The 22727-nt window shown below is 36.6% G+C and overlaps 1 pseudogene; it reads right to left on the reverse strand.

Moving 5' to 3' along the window:
* LOC149179920 (cell division cycle 20.2, cofactor of APC complex-like) overlaps positions 1 to 19703 on the reverse strand; it is a 29020-nt pseudogene extending 9317 nt beyond the window's left edge.
* Between the last annotated feature and the right edge of the window lie 3024 nt (positions 19704 to 22727).

The following is a 22727-nucleotide window of genomic DNA, read 5'->3' on the forward strand; positions in this document are numbered from 1 at the left end:
GGAAAATAGATCGTATTTAAGGACTTTTGAAGTCCGGAATAAACAAAGTTTTGGCAGAATTTCACAGTGTTGTAGCATTTCTCTGTGTTAATAAAAAACGGCCGTTTAAAGGACTTCAAAGGCCCGAAGCACTAATCCAGATAGAGGCCGAGAGATAGAGGCCGTGAGATAGATGGTTGGAAGGCGAAAAAGCCACAACATGATGCAACCCACAATAGAAGCGATCATGGAGTATCACTGGCACGAGCGAGCCACTTGACATCGCGACAAATTTACCAGAATTCGGTTACTCTTAGAAAGAGAGACCTCTGGCTCATGTTTGTCTAATCATGGCATCAAGCAGTTAGAAGCCAGAGGGGATAGATTAAGACACCTCGAGCCTCAGAGAGCCTGGGGGGCATTGTAAAAAGCCTATAAATGGCTGAAAGTTAGAAGTAACAGGGGTTCAACTTTTGGAGACTGTGAAGACTCTGCTCCTCTCAGTGTCTCATCTTCATTCCAGTAATACAAGCTTCTTTTGTTGTTATATGTTCAATCCCCATCGTTCCCTCTATTCTAAGCTTGCACTTGAATGGGTCATTCATGTTTTCTTCTGTGTCGAATGCCAGATAACTATCATCTTATCTCTGCATTGATAAATTAGATTTGTAAGCTTCATTTTCTTTCTGTAGCTAACCATTAATATGTGTTTATGTATGCATCTATTGGTACAGTCAGTATTCTCCATCTATCCATTGAATCTATAATCTATTGAGCATTAGTGGTTGAAAGCCTTGTCTAGCTGAGGGTGTTCATGCATGCTTTGAGTGAAATAGAGTTGAAACGGTCATCTGACTTGATCCAAACCCCAATCCATTCCAATAGTTCAGAGAACGATATTGAAGATTTATATGTTTCCAGGCATCTCCGAGCTACAACCTAGGAGAGCTTCCTAGAGTGCTAACATAATTGGCACTGTTGCCAGGGAGAGGAGACTAAAGCTCAGCTTCCCTGGGAGACGACACAAATCCAACTTTGATGATAGACAAAGTCTGGACACTTTTTCGGTTGTAATCATCTATTTGGCGACTCTACTGGAGGACGAACCTCTTGGTGACTCCACTTCATAGTTCTGGCTCAGTTTGTGAGGCATACTCAGAGAAATCCTCAGAAGCCACAAGCTGACCCAGTACCTGACCCTGAAAAAATCATCAAAGAAAGAAAGGTATTACAGAAAGGAGCATCAGGTTCAGGTAAATCTAAACAATATTCTATATCTCTTCAAGAAAATCTTGTAATAGAACAAATACATGTTGAGAGTATAGCATCTAATACTAGCAGTGAAGAAAAATCTCAAAGATTCATAGAGCTCCTTATTCTTTAGGTTCTCCTTTCATTGTAAGCCTAAAGGAAGCCTCTCCTCCTATCCATCATACTCCTTTAGTCTTATCAGTCACTCCTCAACCCTCTGTCATTTAGACTTCTAGTACCCTTATAGCCACCACAGCTATGGCAGGTCCACAAGCACCTACCAAAATGGAAAGAATCATAGCTGCTAGGTATGGACCTCTAGTACTGCCCACTCCTTTCAATGCCATGCCTACTAGAGAATATCAGAAGTATAGGCCTAAGTTCATTGGGACTGAAGGTGTTTCAGCTGAGGAACATATTGAATTATTCTATAGATATGTTGATAACCTGGACATTAGTGAAGATGATGTATGGATGAGAGTCTTCGTCCAAAGTCGAGATGGAGAGGCTAGAAAATGGTTCAGAGAATCAAACCCAAGGTCTATAGTAGATATTGAGGCTTTAGATGATGCATTCTTAAATCATTGGGGGGATAAGAAGGATCTACTCTACTACCACACCAACGTTGGGAACTTAAAGAGGTAAAATGGTGAGTTATTGTCTAATTTTAATAAGAGGTTTAACCGCATGTACAGCAAGATACCAGCGAAAGTAAAACCCACCACTACCTCTGACAAACTCACCTATGCCAGTGCATTTGATTTTGACTTCTGTCTACTATTGAGGGAGAGGTGATGTGATACCTTGGCTGATATGCAGGATGTAGCCTTGGAAGTAGAATCAAACATCATGGCTGTAGAGAAGCTCAAGGGGAATGTTGATAAAAGGAGACAGAGGGGGAATCTTCATCATCTTCAGATCCCAAGATAGATAAAATGACCAAGATGATAGAGTCATTTGCCTCTAAAATATCCAAATTAAAGGTTGAGCAGCACCCTGGGAAAGGAAGAGTTCCTAATCCCTTTTCTCCTAGAAATCCAAATCCATATAGAAGAACTAATGAGCAGTTGCAGATTTTGCAAAGGAGCAAAGATGCCAATGAAGACCAAAGGGTGAAGACCCCTTTCTAGAATGTAGTCATGGAAGAAGAGCAGTTTGAAGAAGATGATGAGATCCATTGTCTAGAAGATAAAGGTAGTGCCTCCTTTTTGACCTCAGCTACCTATGAAAAGTCATTATTCAATGACCAGATCAACCAAGAATGATATGGTGAAGCTGCTCTGCAAACTGAAGATCGACACAGATATGATCTGAGGTCAAAGATGAATAATTCCAAGGAAAATCCTATTCAAAGAGCTGTTGTCCCCGCAGTACAACAAGATAAAAAGCAAAAACGACCGACAGTTGATCCCATCATCCTCAAAGCTCCAGCTCACGAGGTAAGAGGCCTTGGCAAGTCTCCTTCTCCTTTCAGTTTTAAATCAGAAATTCGGAAGCTAAGCATACCTATACCTCTGAATGAACTAGTGAAAAATTAGTCCTTCAAGAGATCTATCCTGAGGCCCTTGAGCCTAAAGCCATCCAAGTCTCCAATGACTATGTAAATCTGCAAGACAACAAACCAGATGTTGTTCTCGGCCCAATGATTGAAAATTGTGATGACAACTCCCCATCATTCTATGTATCTTTGACTATCCATGATAAAATCCTTCACAACTACCTTCTGGACATAGGAGCCAGCCATAATCTAGTGCCCAAGGCTACCATGGATGAGTTGGGTCTTGACATTACCAAGTCTTATCATGACCTATTTTCTTTTGACTCTAGAAAAGTTAAATGTTTGGGATTAATTAAAGACCTAGCCATCACCTTGCCTCAGCTGCCCATCAAGAGCATGGTGATGGATATTGTGGTAGTAGATGTACCCCCCAAGTTTGGCATGTTGCTCTCCAGAGGTTGGATCAAGAGATTAGGTGGAACATTGCAAAAATGATATGTCTTGTGCTATTGTCCCATTTTTTAGAGGTGAGAGTAGGACATTATACAGAGAAGCTCAGTTGGCTTATATCATCAGTGATGAAAGGAATCCCACTAATCATCCCATCTCTGATGTCGACACTAATTTTGGAGCATGTATTCTTCAGATTGAAGAATCCCAGTTGGCCTCCACACAGCCTAAGAAACCAGTTTGCCAGATCACAGAAGAAGAAGCCCCACAAATTTGGGACATGTTCTTTGATGGAGCTTTCTCTAAGGACGCTGCAGGGGAAGGTGTGGTCCTTGTGTCCCCCACATAGGAATGCATTCATTTATCTTTCAAATTAACTTTTCAGGTCACAAATAACATAGCAGAGTACGAAGTCTTGATATTGGACTTAAACGCTGCTAAAGAAATGGGCATCAAAGGTTTGAAGGTGTTTGGAGATGCAGACCTTATCATTCAGCGGGTCAACAAAACTTTCCAAGCAAAGCATCTAAGGCTGAAAGCATACAGAGATGAGGCATGGAAGCTCAAGGATTCTTTTAATAGTTTCAGCATTTCTTACATCCCTATAATGAAGAACCAACTTGTTGATTCCCTTGCTGTGTCTGCTAGCATGTTTATTCCTCCTTTGCCTCCTAAATTGACTTATGAAGTTCAGGTGAAATATAGATCATCTCTGCCAGACAATGTCAAATGCTGGAGAGTTTTTGAAGATGATGATGAAATTAATAGGCTTTTACAAGTCATTGATGAATTTTCTAAAATGCACATTGACCAAGACAATGAAACCAATAAAGAATGCAACCAGTCTAAGATAAAGGATGAGATTGGCCAGGAAAGCATTATTCAGCTGCCTAGTAACTATATACCCAAAGGATTGGTGCCCCTAGAGAAGTTGTTTGATCATAATGATATACCTTATAAGCCTGCCAAAAAATAAAATGAGTCTGTTGTTCATAGACATAATGTAAGGAGTCCAACCCATCCAAAGTACATTAATCTATCCACTCACTTGTCTTCTGCCCAAAGTTCCGAGTATTGCACCCTGATGAAACAATTTGCTGATATTTTTTCTTGTGAATACAGTGATCTTAATACCTATGACACCAACATCATTCAGCATAATATTCCTCTAGAGAATAACACCATCCCTTTTAAGCATAAATTAATACCTATTAGCCCTCTCTTATTTCCTTTGATTGAAAAGGAAATCAAGAAGCTGTTGGATGCTAAGATCATAGTTCCCCTAAGGTATTCAAAGTGGATAGCTAACATTGTGGTATTATGAAAGAAGAATGGAGAAATCAAGGTTTGTGTTGACTTCAGGAATCTAAAAAAATGCTCTAAAAAATTCAACTACCCCCTACCTAAGATGGAACACTTGCTGCAAAAAGTTTCAAGGGCTAGAGTCATGTCTTTCCTAGATGGAATTTCAGGTTACAATTAGATTGTTGTACATCCAGAAGATCAGGAAAAGACAACCTTCACTACTCCTTGGGGCACTTTCATGTACTCCAAGATGCCTTTTGGACTAATGAATGCTAGGGCTACTTTTCAGAGGGCCATGGACATAGCCTTTGTGGGAGAGAAGGACAAGTTTGTCCTTATTTACCTTGATGACATAACAGTCTTTTCCAGCAGTCCCAACGACCATTTGCAGCATTTGAAGAAGGTGTTTCTAAAGTGCAGATGGTTTAAAATTTCTGTGAACCCAAAGAAGTCACAATTTTCTCTAGAAGAAGGCAAACTGCTAGGACATATTGTTTCTGCTGAAGGTGTGAAGATTGATCCAACAAGAGTTCAAGCAATTCAGACATTGTCCATCCCAAGGTCAAAAAGGGACATTCAATCCTTCCTGGGTAAGATTAACTTTATCAGGAGGTTTATTCCAATCTTCGCAGAGCTAGTGAAGCACATCTCTTCCATGCTGAAGAAAGGATGAGAAATAAAATGGACAGATGGTGCAAGAAGCTCTTTTGAAGCCATCAAACAAGCTATCATGGAAGCTCCCACTCTAATCAGCCTAGATTATACTATGTAGTTTTATATCTTCTCTTTTTCCTCTTATGATACACTTGCAATAGTTCTATTGCAGAAAAATGATGAAGGTGTAGAGCACCCTATGGCCTTTTTTAGCAAAACTCTAAGGGATGTTGAACTAAGGTATGACCTTATTGGAAAACAAGCTTATGCTCTCATAAAATCTTTAAAGGAATTTAGAATTTATATTCTACATTCCAAAGTGACTACATATGTCCCATTAGCCTCAGTAAAAGATGTTCTAACTCAGCCAGATATTGATGGAGAGAGAGCTAAATGGATTGCAAAATTCATAGAGTTCAACATAGAGGTGAAGCCGATCAAGCTTGTCAAAGGCTAGGGCTTGGCTAAGCTTATGGCTGAGGAAATTTACAGTTTGTTAGACATCAATTGTATGGGTTCAAATTCAGGTGGTGAGTGGACAGAGGAAGTAGCAGAAGAGGAAGAGCAGAATTAGTCTTTGGCTGAAAATCTAGCCACCTGTTAATGGTATTCCAATGTAGTTCATTTTTTGCAGAAGCTAGAAGTCCCTCCAGGACATAGCTAAAGTCAAGCCCAAGCCATTAAGGTAAAATCAACCAAATTCTGCATTACTAAAAACCTACTCTATTGGAAAGACCCATCAGGGATCCTCTTGAGATGGCTAGACAAAGGAAAATCTATGGAAGTCACACACCAGTTCCATTCTAGGATCTGTGGAGGGCATCATTATTGCAAAACTATGGCCCACAAGATCCTGAGAGCTGGGTATTATTGGCCTACTATGTTCTCTTATGTGTTTTCTTTTGTGAAATCTTGTGAAAAATTCCAGAGGTTTGCAAGAAGACAACTAAAATCTCTGCCCTTGAAGCGAGTATAGGTCAATGGTCCCTTCCAGTAGTGGAGCTTGGACTTCATAGGTGAGATAAATCCACATTCCAATGGCCATCACAAATGGATCTTGGTAGCCACTGATTATTTCACCAAATGGATTGAGGCCATACCCACTAAAAATGCTAATCATCAGGTTATCATAAAGTTCTTGAATGAGAATATTTTCACTAGATTTGGTTGCCCAACCAAACTAGTCACTGATAATGTAGCAGCTTTCAGGGTAGAAGAATTGGTGGACATGTGTGAATCCATAGGCATTCAATTAGTGAATTCTACCTCATATTACCCTCAAGGCAATGGCCTGGAAGAATCATCTAATAAGAGTCTTGTAAGGATAATCAAAAAACTACTGCAGGACATCAAAAAGAACTGGGATTCCAAGTTGAAGTTTGCACTATGGGCTGACAGAGTTACCAACAAGAAGTCCATAGGAAATTCTCTATTTAAGTTGGTTTATGGCACTGATGTTGCTTTTCCTATCTAGTTGATTCTTCCTGTGGCCAAATTCTTGCAAGAAGAATAGGACAAAGAGAATGACATAGCGAGGAGAATAAGTAACTTGGTTGAATTACAACAGATCAGAGGAAAACTAGTTGAGAAGTCAAGAATTCATCAGAAGAAGATCAAAGAAACCTTAGATAGAAAGGAAAAAATGGACAGTTTTCAAGTTGGTGATTGGGTTCTCAAATGGTATGTATTGAAGGAAAAGAAGGGAAACCATGGTAAATTTGATGCCTTATGGACAAGATCATTTGTCATTGCTCAAGTTCAAATGAGCAATACTTTCATTTTGCACAATTTGGAGGGGGAAGGTGTTTTCGATGGCCCAATCAATGGGCGGTTTTTGAAACTTTACCTCATATGAAGCCTTAAGGCCTTAATATTGTAATAGGTTTTTTTTTGCTTTTGTTTTCTATGCAAATAAACTCCATGCCCGATGGAACACTAGGAAATAAGTTGTTTTGGTTGTTACTAGAAAGGCAGTAGTTTGCAGTTCTTGAAACCTCACAGCGAGGCTTTCATCCCCAGAAGGAGCCAGTGTTAGCCCCTGAGGTAGAGGGATGCTATTTTTAGCAGAAATGTCCCCTGTTTTAGCTCCGACAGCCACATCTCCTCTTGCTCTGCTTTGGCCATAATCTGTGTTAGCCCTGAAGTGCTGATCCAAATGGATCCAAGAGCTCTCTAAGTCTTTAAAAATCATTTAAAAGATGAAAATAATCGGAGGAGAAATCCCTCCAAAAGGAAAAAAGACACTATTGGGAAACGAAAAACATAGAGAAAACAGTGAAAAACAGAGCAGCGGAGGCTTGAAAAATGAGTGCACAACAGCCGTCAGATCTAGCCGATCAATGGTCCAGATTTGATCAGCAAATCACAATCAGCCAACACAACAGAGCACTCACCAAACAGCCTGGGGTTATCGTGATATGCGATTGCAATTAAATTACATCGCGATATTGCAATCGGCAAACACAACGAAGTGGGGCCTATAAACACATATATATGCACGATACAGTCAATCGGACCTGATAACATTATGAACCATATATCTATATATATATATATATATATATATATATATATATATATATATATATATATATATATATACATACATACATACATACATACATACATACATACATACATACATATATATATATATATATATATATATATATATATATATATATATATACATATATATTGAAGTCTTGGAAATGCCTATTTCCTTTGTATTTGCGTATTTCGTTTATTAAACGAAATACAAAGGATGAAGTGTCGATGGGACATTACGGACTCGATAGGGTTTATTAATGTTGTTGAACACCATTTCAAGTCTGATAAAGCAGGATTTTCACATTTTAATGTATTTTCCATTATAAAGGGGAAATCATAAAACAGGCAGGATTTCAGGAGAGCCAAAGGCAATAAGTGGTTTGGCCCAGGCTCTGTCTGATCCCATACAATGGCTGCCACGTTTCAGGCTGAGGAGAGAGAAAACCACCCTCATTGGGTGATTAACTCCAGTACGAAAGAGCCGCCCAAAATGGATCACAACTGTTGGATCTAGATCTCCCAAGTCAACAGTGGAGATGTGATATAGCTACAAAGGCAGACCCGATAGGAAAATAGACCATATTTAAGGACTTTTGAAGTCTGGAATAAACAGAGTTTTGGCAGAATTTCACAGTGTTGCAGCATTTCTCTGTGTTAACAGAAAGCGACCATTTAAAGGATTTCAAAGACCTGAAGCACTCGTCCAGACAGAGGCCAGGAGACAGAGCTTGGGAGATAGATGGCCAGAACGGGAAAAATCCATAGCATGATGCAGCCCACAAGAGAAGCGATCATGGAGCATCGCTGGCACGAGCGAGCCACCTGACAGCGCGACAAATTTACTAGAATTCGGTTACTATGTTGTTAGAAAAAGAGACCTCTGGCTCATGTCTGTCTAATCATGGCATCAAGTAGTTAGAAGCCAGAGGTGATAGATTAAGACACTTCGATCCTCAGAGAGACCGGGGGGCATTGTAAAAAGCCTATAAATGGCTTAAAGTTAGAAGTAATAGGGGTTCAACTTTTGGAGACTGTCGAGACCCTGCCCCTCTCAGTGTCTTATCTTCAGTTCAGTAATACAGGCTTCTTTTGTTGTTATATATTCAATCCCCATCTTTCCCTTTGTTCTAAGCTTGCAATTGAATGGGCCATTCATGTTCTCTTCTGTATCGAATGCCAGATAACTGTCATCTTATCTCTACATTGATAAATTATATTTGTAAGCTTCATTTTCTTTCTGTAGCTATCCATTCATATGTGTTTATGTATGCATCTGCTAGTACAGTCATTATTCTCCATCTATCCATTGAATCTATAATCTATTGAGAATTAGTGGTTGAAAGCCTTGTCTAGCTAAGGGTGTTCATACATGTTTTGAGTGAAATATAGTTGAAACAGTCATCTAACTTGATCCAAACCCCAATCCATTCCAATTGTTCAGAGAACGATATTGAAGATTTATATGTTTCCAAGCATATCCGAGCTACAACCTAGGAGAGCTTCTTGGAGTGCTAACAAGACCTATCATGACCCTGAGAACATTAAGTGATTACAATTAATGATATTATAATGAAGGTTGTGTCGTGGATAGTAAGTAATAGTTAATGTTGTAGCTTATTTGTGTTACGTTTTAAAATGTTTTCTAGTGTATTTTCTTGTTTAAATTGTTTAGAATGTGGTAGGTATTTATTTGAATCCCAAGTTTGAGTTGTAAATTTTACACAATACAAGTGCCCCAAAGACTTTTCAGGTTGTCGAATCCATATATGTAGTCAAAAACCTATTTTAAACAACAAAAGTTAAGATTTGACCCAAAAAAATCATAGGATTGTAGCCAAAATTCCAAAATTTAGCATGTTCAAACAATACTTGTAGGCCTTACAATAGCTACATGTGTACCTTCCATAAGATCAATTCACATACTTCTACCGATTTTTGAGCACTTAAAAATATGTGTAGCAACAAGAATCTTTTTACCAAGGTTGAGCAACTAAATTACCCTCCTCTTCGTATAGTTGTTTCTCTCAATAATCCTATTGAAGCCAACCCCTCTCTCATCCTCATGGCATATAATGAACCTCTACTTCACCTCTTTTTACCCATAATTTTCAGATCAAGCATGAATTGGCTCCTCTTTTCCCCGACATCGGGAGTCAAAATAATGTTGTGGCCCAGGACTTGGTTCAACACTTTAACCTTCTAGACACTCCACACCTAGCCATGTATTAGCTTCGTTGGGTGAAAAAGGAAAGCACTCATATTATTGTCTCCCAACATTGTGAAATGACCTTTAATATTGGCCCTTTTCGAGATACTACAGTGTGTGATGTTTCTCCTCTTGCTAATGTCAATCTATTACTAAGAATTCCATATCAATCAAATAGGCATGATATTTTTCATACTAAATATCACCAATATCACTTGTAGCATGAGGGTTGCACCTATGTAATTACATCATCCTCTTCACTTAAACCAACACAACCTCCTACTAAAAAAGCTCCCATTAATAACATTATTTTGAACCAATGTGTCTCTTTGCATTTGATTCACCCTGTCAAACGTCTATATAACCTCACTAATCTAGTACCCCCTGATATGGTTGCCCTGCTTCAACAATTCATATATTTATTCATACAACCCATGGGGCTACCCCCAACATGCTCTATTGAACATAAAATCAATCTTATTCCTCGTGTTTCTTTTCTGAATTTCCCATCGTATCAACTCACTTCTTGAGAGGCAGCATATACAATATCTAAATAATGTTTTTATGTTTCCATGCAAAACTATTTGTAATCAAGTTAATAAGAAGGTTCCTTGATTATAAAGGGCTACCTCTCCCTAATAATAGAATGGTGGTATTCCTTTTAGGATATTATTGTTTATCTTTGTGTTGTTTCATTGTGTCATGTATGATTAATAATTTTTAGATCTATATGTAGATCAATTGGTATTAGAGAAAATGATCTCAGCGTTTTGTTTCTCATTATCAGGGATTATACAGGAACCATCCATTTATTCAAATACTATTTGTTTCATAGACTTGTAGCTCAACAATTCCACACCCTTCTGAGTGCACCTTTCTCTAGGCAATTAGAGCCATATCATCACTAAGATATACATTTTGTTCATTCCGATGGATGAAAAATTGTGTCACATAAGAAACCACATTAGAGGACCCAACTGAGGACTTGCCAATCAAATATTTAACCATGTCTCTCCATGATCTAATCAATTTGCAACAAAAAATTTCCCTGCAAGATACATGTGGCTAGGTACATGCTTTAGATTTCCTAAATATTTAGGCCAAATGAATGGAGACGCTATCACTTCTTGGGTCTGTAGTCTCTTAATCTATTTCAAAACATGTCCTGATATGGATGAGGACATGAAGCTTCAAATCGCTAGCCAACAGTTTGAAGAAATGGCACAAGCATGGTGAGGTACCCACTTGGAGAATATATCCTTGGACATTGAGCTTGGAGAGCTAGAAATGACTGAATTTTGTGATAAACTAAGATAACACTTCTATATGTTAAGAATTTACTGTAGAGATAATAATTAAACCAAAAACAAGCATAAACATTATACATAATGCATAATTTACACAATTTTTTCCCTTGGAAAACCTAATCCAATGAAATTTCTAACAATTCCCCCATTAAAATTGACATTAAGATAACACTTCTATATGTTAAGAATTTACTGTAGAGATAATAATTAATTTACCAAAGTTAAAGAGAATAAAACCTCAAACCAAAAACAAGCATAAACATTATACATAATGCACAATTCACACAATTTTTTCCATGGGAAAACCTAATTCAATGAAATTTTTAACAATTCCCCAATTAAACTTGACATGGGCTCCTTGACTACCTCTAACCAAAACTGCTAAGTGAGACAACCCCCCTCACTCTAACCCTTATCCCCGTCACAATTTTTACCCAACATAATTTTTAACCTGATATATTACCTATACTACCTACTACATAGGTCTAACCAATTACCTAGCATGCCTTACCAGGACTTACAACATTATGCTAATTTACATGCAATAATAGACTCTATTATAGTAAAAAAAAAAAATCATCCCTGGTTTCTATTCTTTTCCATTCTCTAGCTAAATCTGAGTGCTCTTGATCCAATTTAATCCCTCTACAAAGATTTCTACCCATTCGGTCTCCATTGAATTACCCAACATTCCCAAGGCCAACATAGCATCCTCTAAAGGCTACTATGATATTCATGTCTTGCATGACCACTAACTCATCCATGGGATGACCACCAGCTTGTCCATCAATGCCAATAATTCCCTCTGCTGGTTTCAATTAATCAAGCCATAGACCACAGTCAAGTTTTCATGGTTTCCCTTGTTGAGGTTTGAACATTCAATACATGTGGTTATATTAGCCACGTCTATTTACTGCCCGACTTGTGCTCCACCATGAAACATTATCCCATCCCTCCAGTCACACATGATCCAGTGCATGAATATTACCTTACCCAGTGGCACAATTTATGTTGCGTAGTAATTATCGGTCATACCTAACACAATAACCACTGCATATTTGCTCTCGACAAATTGACTTTACCCAATGGCACAATTTATTTTGGGTAGTAATTCTCGGTCATACCTAATCCAACAGCCACTGCAGATTTGCTCTCGACAAATGGTCATGTGTTCCATACGATGTTATTCAGAATGTGCACCCAATATAACATGCTCCCTTTCACCATGCAATGAAAATCATGTTTGTTGCATCTCTGACCTGACGTCAATTTCTCTTGCAGATATGAACATTGATTTCCACCATCTTTCTCTCGACCACTTCTAGGTGGAACGATCAACAAAATTTCTTATCCTGTATTGAGCTTCAAAGACAACATTCTAAATCTCATTTATTTGGACAGAGGCGTGGTGATCTACTCTGCTTGCCCCTCCAGACCTATTTCTTCATTACAAAACTCTCATTGTTGTTCATTTTTTCTGTTTTCAGCAGCTCCATCCAACTTATGCGTCTTTGAAATCAACCAAAAAAAAAACATTTGAAACTCTAGATTAGTGGTAGAATCTAGATTTTGCACCTTCTTAGTCTTGGAAAACTCTACATTGCATCCTTCTCTTGGATCGACAACATTATATCATCGCTTTCGTCGACCATCTAATCATGGCCATAGACTGGACCCCATTTTGGTTCACCATGAATACTCCTACAGACACCTTTCAAAGCGAACACCACAACACTGTTGCAGGAAATAGTCATGAAGATGTGATCCTGAGTGGAGAAGACTGTTGCGGGAGCGCTCTCACACCTTGAAACCTGGATGAATCATCAAAAACTTACTACGGCTACCACCTCGGCCACTTCAAGCTTCATACTGTCTACCAAATCTTACATTTCTTCACGGGTTAACGAGCCCACTTTCTGGCCATCTGTTCGCACTCCTAACAGAATCACCTAAGGTTTTCCCTTGACGTAGAGCAACCTATAGCCTCATGTCAAATAAAAGTTACCTCTACAGTCTCAACCTCACAACGTATTCATACAGGATTACTCCCATTGTTCACGCTACCTTTTCTCGACAATAGGATACACTTTTCAGTTCTTCTAACCATTACGTTCCAGATCTAGATCTAGATCTGCATTAGTACATTAGATCAGATTTTCTTCATTTACCCAGCCAATAAAGTAATTGGTAATAAAAGTGTCCTTCTGAAGCCAACATTGGGCTCTGATATTAACTGTTAAGAATTTACTGCGGAGATAATAATTTATTTACTGAAATTTACTTAGAAGAAAAATTAAAACCAATAACAAGAATTGATATTAAACTTAATGCACAATTTGCACAACATTTTGTCATTGGAAAATCCAATGAAATTTCATTAGCTTTTTCCAAAACCTAGCCAACCCAGCCAGGTGAGCCTTCCCTTCTCACTTCCTTGGTCTACATTACAATGAAGTTTTCCTAGCCTTTTATAGGCTCCATTACATTCAATACCATGAGTATAAAACCATGGGTACACAATACCACATGCCCCAAAACCACTATTATTTGACTCAATCAATTTCGACTCTTTTCCCTAGTCAAGTTTACCTAACATTATCCCCCAAAATCCACCAACTACCAAATCAATCAATGCAAGCCTACATCTAACATCTAGGTCTTCTGCAAGTTGCATATTCAACTACATATCTCTAATATAAAAGGGTCAATTTAATTAATGCACTACTACATGTAGGGGGGTTTTAAGACAATATTTGAGTCAATTGTCTTAACTTAAGATGAAAAGAAACTTGTGTATTGTCTTAGATATTGTCTTTAAGCAGGTGTCTCAAAATTTAATGTCTCAAAATTATTGTCTTAAAAATTTGTCTCTATAAAGACAAGAATTATTGTCTATTAAGAGGCAATTTCATTTGTCTCTCTAGAGACCATTTCATTTGTCTTTGGAGAGACACATTCATTTTTGTCTCTTTAAAGACAATTACATTTTTGTCTTTTCAGATTAAAAGCATATTGTCTCTATAGAGACTACATGTCCATAATTCAAGCTAATGTCTCTCTAAAGGCAATATAAAAAAATATTTAAAAATAAATAAATAAAATCATTTTAAATGTTATTTTAAGGTGGTTTCAACATTCAAAGCTCCCAAATAGTGATTTTAATTACCTTAAATCTTTGTTGTTTATGGATACCAACATAATAAAAAATAAATAAATCCATTATTTCTAAAACTAACAACAAAGTCATTTTAAATCTAAATGAAAAAACAATTCTCGAAAGCAACATTAAAAATAATAAGGCAACACACTTATATTTTCTGAAAATACATTCATGTCATTTGAACATGTAGGATCCTCAGTTGGAACTTCATTTTAAGACATACTATGAGGCAAAAGAAAAATGTTCTAGATTTCTCCATCCCACAAGAGGGTTTACTCTATAACATATAAATTCAAAGCTTCAATCACATTAAATAGTGGAAATTAAATTCATATCCAGTTGTTAAACCACAATTTCAAGACCCTTGTATAATTGGAATTGGCTTCCTTGATAACAAATAATTGTAATAATGTATATGCATTTGAATCTACAGTTGATTGGCAATTCTGTCTTCATGAAGGTTTTAAAAAATATGGAAAATTAACATAGGTCCTCGCAACATGACATAGGTCAATTCTCAATCTATTGGTGACCTACAAACTTATCTTCTCCACTACTCACTTTCACAATTCGAGTTGGCTCCATCTCTTGTTTGCAGCCCTAGAATTGCTGCAATAGGTATCCAAATTGGTGGTGATCTAGTTCCTGAGGAAGCTTCATATCCAATTAATCTAATTCAGGCAATGAACTATTATGATTGATTTCATAGCAAGCTGAGCCTGCAAAGAAGTCTCTATCACTAGTTTCTAGGCAGTTAATCATTTCCTGAAGGCACACCAAACTACCCATCCTTCTTCCTGTTAAGAATAAAATAATAAATTATTGTAAGACAAGTTTTATACCATTGCTCAACCATTTCCAAGGGAGCTACTTAATGAAATAAAATAAAATAAATGTAGTGCATACCTGAAATAGAAATGTGTGCACTCTTAGTTTTTCTTCATTATCACTTGCCTTTCCTTGCCTGATTCCCCGGAGCACCTACAAATGCAATAGTAGAGTCATTTTACTTTCCATATAATAAAAGCCCTACCATCTTTATAATAATTAATAATTTAAATAGAATTAAAATTCTGCAAACTTATTAAACTCTCAATATAAAAATGGCTCAAAAACAAAATCAATCTACTCTTTAATATAAACATAATTTTTAATGATGATAACATCTCTATTTTTGGTTGGTAGCATCGTTTGTTCCCATTCAAAGCCAAAAAATGCCATGAATACTAATGAAAATACAAGGTAAGTTTCAAAACCTGAATCAAGTTCTCATAGGCTATTGTCATTCACACAGCCATGGCGAGTAGACTCATTGTCATTGGGATAACATTGCACAACCTCGTAATATCATCTCCATTTGATAATGTTCTTTTTAGTGGTACTTGTAATGTTTCTTTATAAAATTAGTAATGATCATTTACTCACTATAAATGGTATAAATATGTATGGTTTTAGCTTATTGACTGGGTTTAATTGTTAAGAACATTATTTTTCTCTTATGAAGAAAAGGAAATTAAAAAAATAGAATAAGATAAAACTTTAATATATATATATATATATATATGTGTGTGTGTGTGTGTGTGTGTGTGTGTCTATATATATATATATATATATATATATATATATATATATATATATATATAATACTTTAACATTTTCGCAGTCAAATCTATGTATCAAAGTGAATCTCTTGTCCCATAAACAAATGAACATTAAGCAGCAAAGTACACAATCATAATCTTCAAACCCAATCAAAGCTAAATGAAAAGAGAGCACTCAATACCTAGAGATTTCTTATAGTGACTTACACATTTCTTTACTATGAGAGAAAAAATAAAATGGCCCTTCTCGGGATCAAAATATCTATCTTTTGATAAAAAAAATTAAAGATAAACTAGGACAAGGACCTTCTGGACCAACTTGTGGATACTTAGAAATTTCATGGTTTTCTTCTTGGAAAAGAGAAAAAAGATGAATAAAGAGCAATTATAGAGACAGCGGAGAGAAAAATGACTCTCACGATTATTTGGAAGTTGGCCAAAAGACTGGGAGAAAGTTTTGAACAACCTCAATTGTTGGCTATTTGAGTAGGGTGAAAAATAATTTGCAGTCGGGTTGTTGCTATCCCTAGTCGAGATTTAAATTTCCAAAAGACATGTTCAACGTACCCATGTATACGGGCTAGGCTATATGTTCTAGTTAGAGCCAAATACAGATCCTGTGGAAATAGATATATCCAGTAACAGTTTCTTAGCCAACACTGAACAATTTTCAGAACATCACATTCACTCTTCTTACGTGAGAAGTAGTCCTTTACTCAAATAAAAAGAAAAAATGGTCAAATTATTCAATGCAATCCTTCACTACTATACCTAATACATGAACATGTTTTTGGTTGTTTAATATGCCCCTTTGTACAAACCTCTAAATAAACTAAATCAATTCATGAATGGTCAGAGAACTAGAATAAAAAGGAAAAACATATATGATAAGCAAGATAGACATACAATATCTTCAATATAACATAAGTCCATGCCTATTTGAATTGCAAGGAATGTAATAATTTATTCATACAATCAAATCACTATGTTACAGAGTATATTCGCTACTCTTACGTGAGAATATTACCCTTTCCATGTCAAACTTGTATATGTCTGGAACGACATCTCCATGTACAAATCACAAACGTCTTTATACACTAAAAATGAATTCATGAATGGCTAGAGAACAGGTATAAAGAAGGAAAAGTGGTTATGTTAAACAAGATAGGCTTACAGTATCTTCTTTATTTCTAATATTTTGAATGCAAGAAATTATTATTATACCGCAGATAATACCCATGTGCTCATTCCTGAAGCCAAAACTATGCTTAACGAATTTTCTTGAAATACATGTGTAAAGCACCAGTTGCATCTTTACTATTGGTCCTCTTTAAGGTATCTAGAGCTCCAAAGAATTACCAAATACAAAGGAAAAATTGTCATTGTGTCAACACAAAAACAAAGGAAATATTGTCAGCACAAAAACAAAGACTTTGAACACAAAATCCATTTAGCAATAGACTAATAGAATGAATACCTCTACGAGATGTAGCACTCTAGACATGTGACCTGTAAAGCTCTCTTATCTTAACCATATATGGATATTTCCATAAGGTCAGCTGGTTTTGGCTAAATCCATGTGAGAAGATAATACCCTTGTGCTCATTCTTGAAGGAGGAAAATATGCTCAATGGATATGCGTGAGATACATGTTAAAAGCACCAGCTGCATCTTTACTCTTAGTCCTCTTTAAGGTATCAGGAGCTCCAAAGACTTCCCAAAACCTAAGAGTCTCATCTCCTGCATCCGATGCAATAATGTACCCATCTAGACTCTGAAAATACAAAACAAAGGAAAGATTGTTAGCACAAACCCATTTAGCGATAGATCAATAAAATGAATACCTCTGCTAGATGCAGTACTGTAGACGTGTGACCAGTAGGCTCTTCTACCTCAACCATAGATGGATATTTCCACAAGGTCAGCTCGTTCTGGCTAAATCCATGTGAACTCAATAGCTCACGCTCATGTTTATTCCATAATAATCGGAAAACTTGAGAGTGAGCGTCAACGGTATTTAGGCAAGCTCCTGTATGAGTATTCCAAAATTTAATGCAGCGATGAGCACTTCCACCACCAGATGCCAAAAGATTGCTCTGGAAAGGACACCATGCCAAGGCTTTTACTACAGCACAATGCTCATCAAGCCGATGAAGATATTGAGTTGCACAATTAGAGGATGACATGTTCTTGTCCCATACATGAAGTAAATTGTCATTCCCCCCACTTGCATGGTGTTGGCGAGACATAGACCATCTCAAACCACACACTTCTTGCACATGTCCTCTCTATGTTTGAACAATTGAATCACGGATTCGGACATCATGATTCAATATTAAACCATCAAGGCCACCAGTTGTAAGAATATGACCACTCCAAGAAAGTGCGCCTACACGGGATTGGTGACCTTTAAAGGCTCTCACCTGTGTTCATTGAAAAACATTACCAAGTGAATGAGATTGCATCTAGAAATAGATAATGAAACTGAAAATATGAGAACAAAAAATAGTTTAATCTACCTGTCTATTAGATGTAGAATCCCATAGCTATACAATAAAATTAGTCAAACCAACACAAATATGTCTTCCATCAAGTGCCCATTTAACACTAGTTATTTGACCAACATCATCATCGATTATCAGGAGCTCAGAAGTTGTGCTCTTGGAGGCATCCCATAAATACACCGTATTACTGAGGGTTATCGATAAAGCCTTATTGGCACTCCAGTCCAATAGATTCAAGTAATAAGCATCCACAAGCTCAAGGGCATCCAAAGTCTGCTCCACAGACTGCAAATAAGGATAGAAAGTTAAAAAAAAAATACAAATGTTAAAATCAACAACTGTTAATTTTTAATTATCTACGTAACATCCTAACATCCCACATGAGGGAGGTCTTGGGGCAAGCAGTGAGGAACTCAGGGCTTGGGCTTGAATTAAGGCGGAGACCAGTGTTCCATGACTGAGGCCACTTGCAAGTCCTAAGTGATTGACAACATAGATATATCCTAGGGCATCAGCTTTTCTGGAAGCAATATTTATTAAAAGAAAAATTATCTAGCTGACAAAAAGGTAGAACCCATGCAGAGATAGATACAACAGTGGATCTCAATCATCTTAACTCCAAGAGAAACCCATTCATAGACAAGGGAGGATTTGTAACTTGTCCAATTCTCAATCCAAACCTGGGCCGTTTGCTCAAATATCAAAATCTATCCATTATAAACATTAAGAGACAAAATCCCCAAAAACAAAACATGAAACTAAAATGGAAGTGTAACATTGTAAGTTCAATATACGAAGATAGAGCCATAAACTGGGGTTGGTTGAAGGATTTATCCAACACTAAATAGTTTTCATAACATCACATTCACTCTTCTTACCTAATAAGTAGTCCTTTACTCAACTGAAAAGAGAAAATGGTCAAATTCTTCAATGCAATCCTTCACTACTATACCTAATACATGAACATGATTTTGGTTGTTTAATATGTCACTCTGTACAAACCTCTAAATAAACTAAATGAATTCATGAGCGGTTAGAGAACTAGAATAAAAATGAAAAACAGATATGGTAAGCAAGATAGGCTTACATTATCTTCAATATAACATAAGTCCATGCCTATTTGAATTGCAAGGAATGTAACAATTTATTCCAACAACAAAATCAGTATGTTACAGAGTATATTCGCTGCTCTTACCTGAGAATATTACCCTTTCCATGTCAGAATTGTACATGTCCATAACGAAATCTCCATGTACAAATCACAAACCTCTTGATACACTAAAAATGAATTCATGAATGGTCAGAGAACTGGTATAAAGAAGGAAAAACAATTATGTTAAACAAGATAGTCTTACAGTATCTTATTTATTTATAATATTTTGAATGTAAGAAATTATTATTATACCGCAGATAATACCCATGTGCTGATTCTTGAAGCGGAAAATCTTCTTAGCGAATCTGCTTGAAATACATGTTTAAAATACCAGCCACATCTTTACTCTTGGTCCTCTTTAAGGTATCAAGAGCTTCAAATACTTACCAAATACAAAAGAAAAATTGTCACTATGTCAACACAAAAAGAAGGAAAGACTATCAGCATAAAAACAAAGACTTTCAACACAAAATCAATTTATCAATAGATCAATAGAATGAATACCTCTGGTAGATGCAGCATTCTAGACATGTTACCTGTAAATCTCTCTTATCTTAACCATATATGGATATTTCCATAACGTCAGCTAGTTCTGGTTAAATCCATGTAAGCAGATAATACCCCTGTGCTCATCCCTGAAGGAGGAAAATTTGCTTAACGGATATGCGTCAAATACATGTTAAAAGCACCAGCCGCATCTTTACTATTGTTCCTCTTTAAGGTATCAGGAGATCCAAAGACTTGCCAAAACATAGAGTCTCATCTCCTGCAGCTGATGCAACAGTGTACCCATCTAGACTCTGAAAATACAAAACAAAGGAACAATTGTCAGCAAAAAGGCTAAGACTATCAGCAAAAACCCATTTAGCGATAGATCAATAGAATGAATGCCTCTGCCAGATGCAATAATCTAGACGTGTGACCAGTAAGCTCTTCTATCTTAACCATAGATGGACATTTCCATAAGGTCAGTTGGTTCTGGCTAAATCCATGTGAACTCAATAGCTCAAGATAATGCTTATTCCATAATAATGAGAAAACTTGAGAGTGAGTGTCAATGGTATTTATGCAAGCTCCTGTATCAGTATTCCAAAACTTAATGCAACGGTCAGCACTACCAACACCAGATGCCAAAATATTGCTCTGGAAAGGGAACCATGCCAAGGATTTTACTGCAGCACAATGCTCATCAAGTCGATGAAGATACTGAGTTGCAGCATTAGAGGATGACATGCTCTTATCCCATACATGAAGTAAATTGTCATTCATCCTAGTTGCAAGTTGACAGCCAGACATAGACCCTTTCAAACCACATGCTTCTTGTACATGTCCTCTGTATGTTTGAACAATGGAATCACAGATGTGAACATCGTGATTAAATATTAAACCATCAAGGCCACCAGTTGTAAGAATATGACCATTCCAAGCAAGCGCACCTACACGGGATTGGTAACCTTTCAAGGCTCTCAGTTGTTTTCATTGAAAAACATTACCAATTGAATGAGATTGCATCTAGAAACAAATAATGAAATTGAAAATATGAGAGCAAAAATTAATTTAATCCTGTCTATTAGATGCATAATCCCATTGGTGTACAACAAAATTAGTCAAACTAACACCAATATGTCTTCCATCAGGTGCCCATTTAACATTGCTTATTTGACCAACATCATCATCAACTTTCAAGAGCTTAGGAATTGTGCTCTTGGAGGCATTCCATAAATAAACCGTATTGCTGGGGGCTATCGATAAAACATTATTGGCACTCTAGTCCAATAGGAGGCTGGCTAAGCTCTGAGCCAGGCCTGAAAATCCTGGCGATAGGCAGTTTATTCTTATTTGTACGAAATCTTATTAATGGAAGCAAAGGCAGTTAGTTTATGCCAAAAACTATGTAAGTGATTTTTGTTGAATGAGTTTATGTAACATGTTTTTACAGTACTTTGATTGCTTATTTTGTACATGATTTGACAATGAAATTATGGGTACTTTGAGGCAATTAACTGTATTGCTTATGCGTTGTAATTGGTTTTGGTTCATGCTTGAAAATGAATCCCAATTGATATAAATAAGGGTGATTCTGTGTGTATGTTATTGGACTCTATACAGAAGATAGAGTATGAGAATAATCATATGGTAAAACGTTTTGTGTGAATGATGGAAGAAGTTTGCTTTGGATAAGTAGAGGGTGTGTATTGTTTGTGGGAGAAATAAAAAAACATCATCGATTTGCCTAAATGTTATCATCAATTAGGACTAAACTATTACTAAACAAAGCAACTAAGCTATTGTAGAACAATTACATGGAATGAGGCTACAGGGAAACAAAGATAATTGAACGATCTCATAATACATGGGAAACAATCCTCCACATAAGATTTCTAGCGCTTAAAAAAAACACAATTAGTTGATGGAACATTGATTTATTGGAGAAGCCATTGGTAACTATCCTAAGAGGTTCCAAACCATTTGGTTGGGGGAAATTCAGGTAGATTGGACCCTCAAAACAACAAATAAGAAAAAAATTAGTTTTCTACCCAACCAAAACCCTATGATAATCTACACTTATCAGCCTCAAATTTTTCTTTTTCAAGAATACGCGGGAAATACATTTGGAAAATTGCATGTACATTCTCTGAAACTTTTGATTGCATTGAAATGAGAATCCTGAAACAAAACCTAGAAATTAAACTCAAAAATTAGCAAGGAAAATAAAGAAACTCTAGAATTGGAGATCTGAAATATTAGTTCGAATAACCCCTTGAAACCAGAAAATATTCAGAGAAGTAGATTCTGAAGCAGGTTGGAGCATTTTAGGAAAATTAGTAAACACTAAAAATAGCAAATGAGAAAAACATTAGTTTTCCATACAACCAAAAGCCTATGATAATCAACACTCTGAATCCTCAGTCTTTTCTCTTCAAGAATACACAAAAAAATCACTCTCAAAAATTTCATATACATTTTCCAAGCCTTTTGATTTCATAAGAGCAAGAATCCTGAAACAAAACCTAGAAATTAAACTCACAAATTAACCAAGAAAATAAAATTAGAATTGGACATCTGAAAAACTAATGCTAACAATCCCTCGAAACATTAATTTTCCCCT

The sequence above is a fragment of the Pinus tabuliformis genome, chromosome 3_2, assembly GCF_031772625.1.
Source record: "Pinus tabuliformis cultivar Carrire ecotype Pingquan chromosome 3_2, CPIR1, whole genome shotgun sequence".
Lineage (NCBI taxonomy): Eukaryota > Viridiplantae > Streptophyta > Pinopsida > Pinales > Pinaceae > Pinus > Pinus tabuliformis.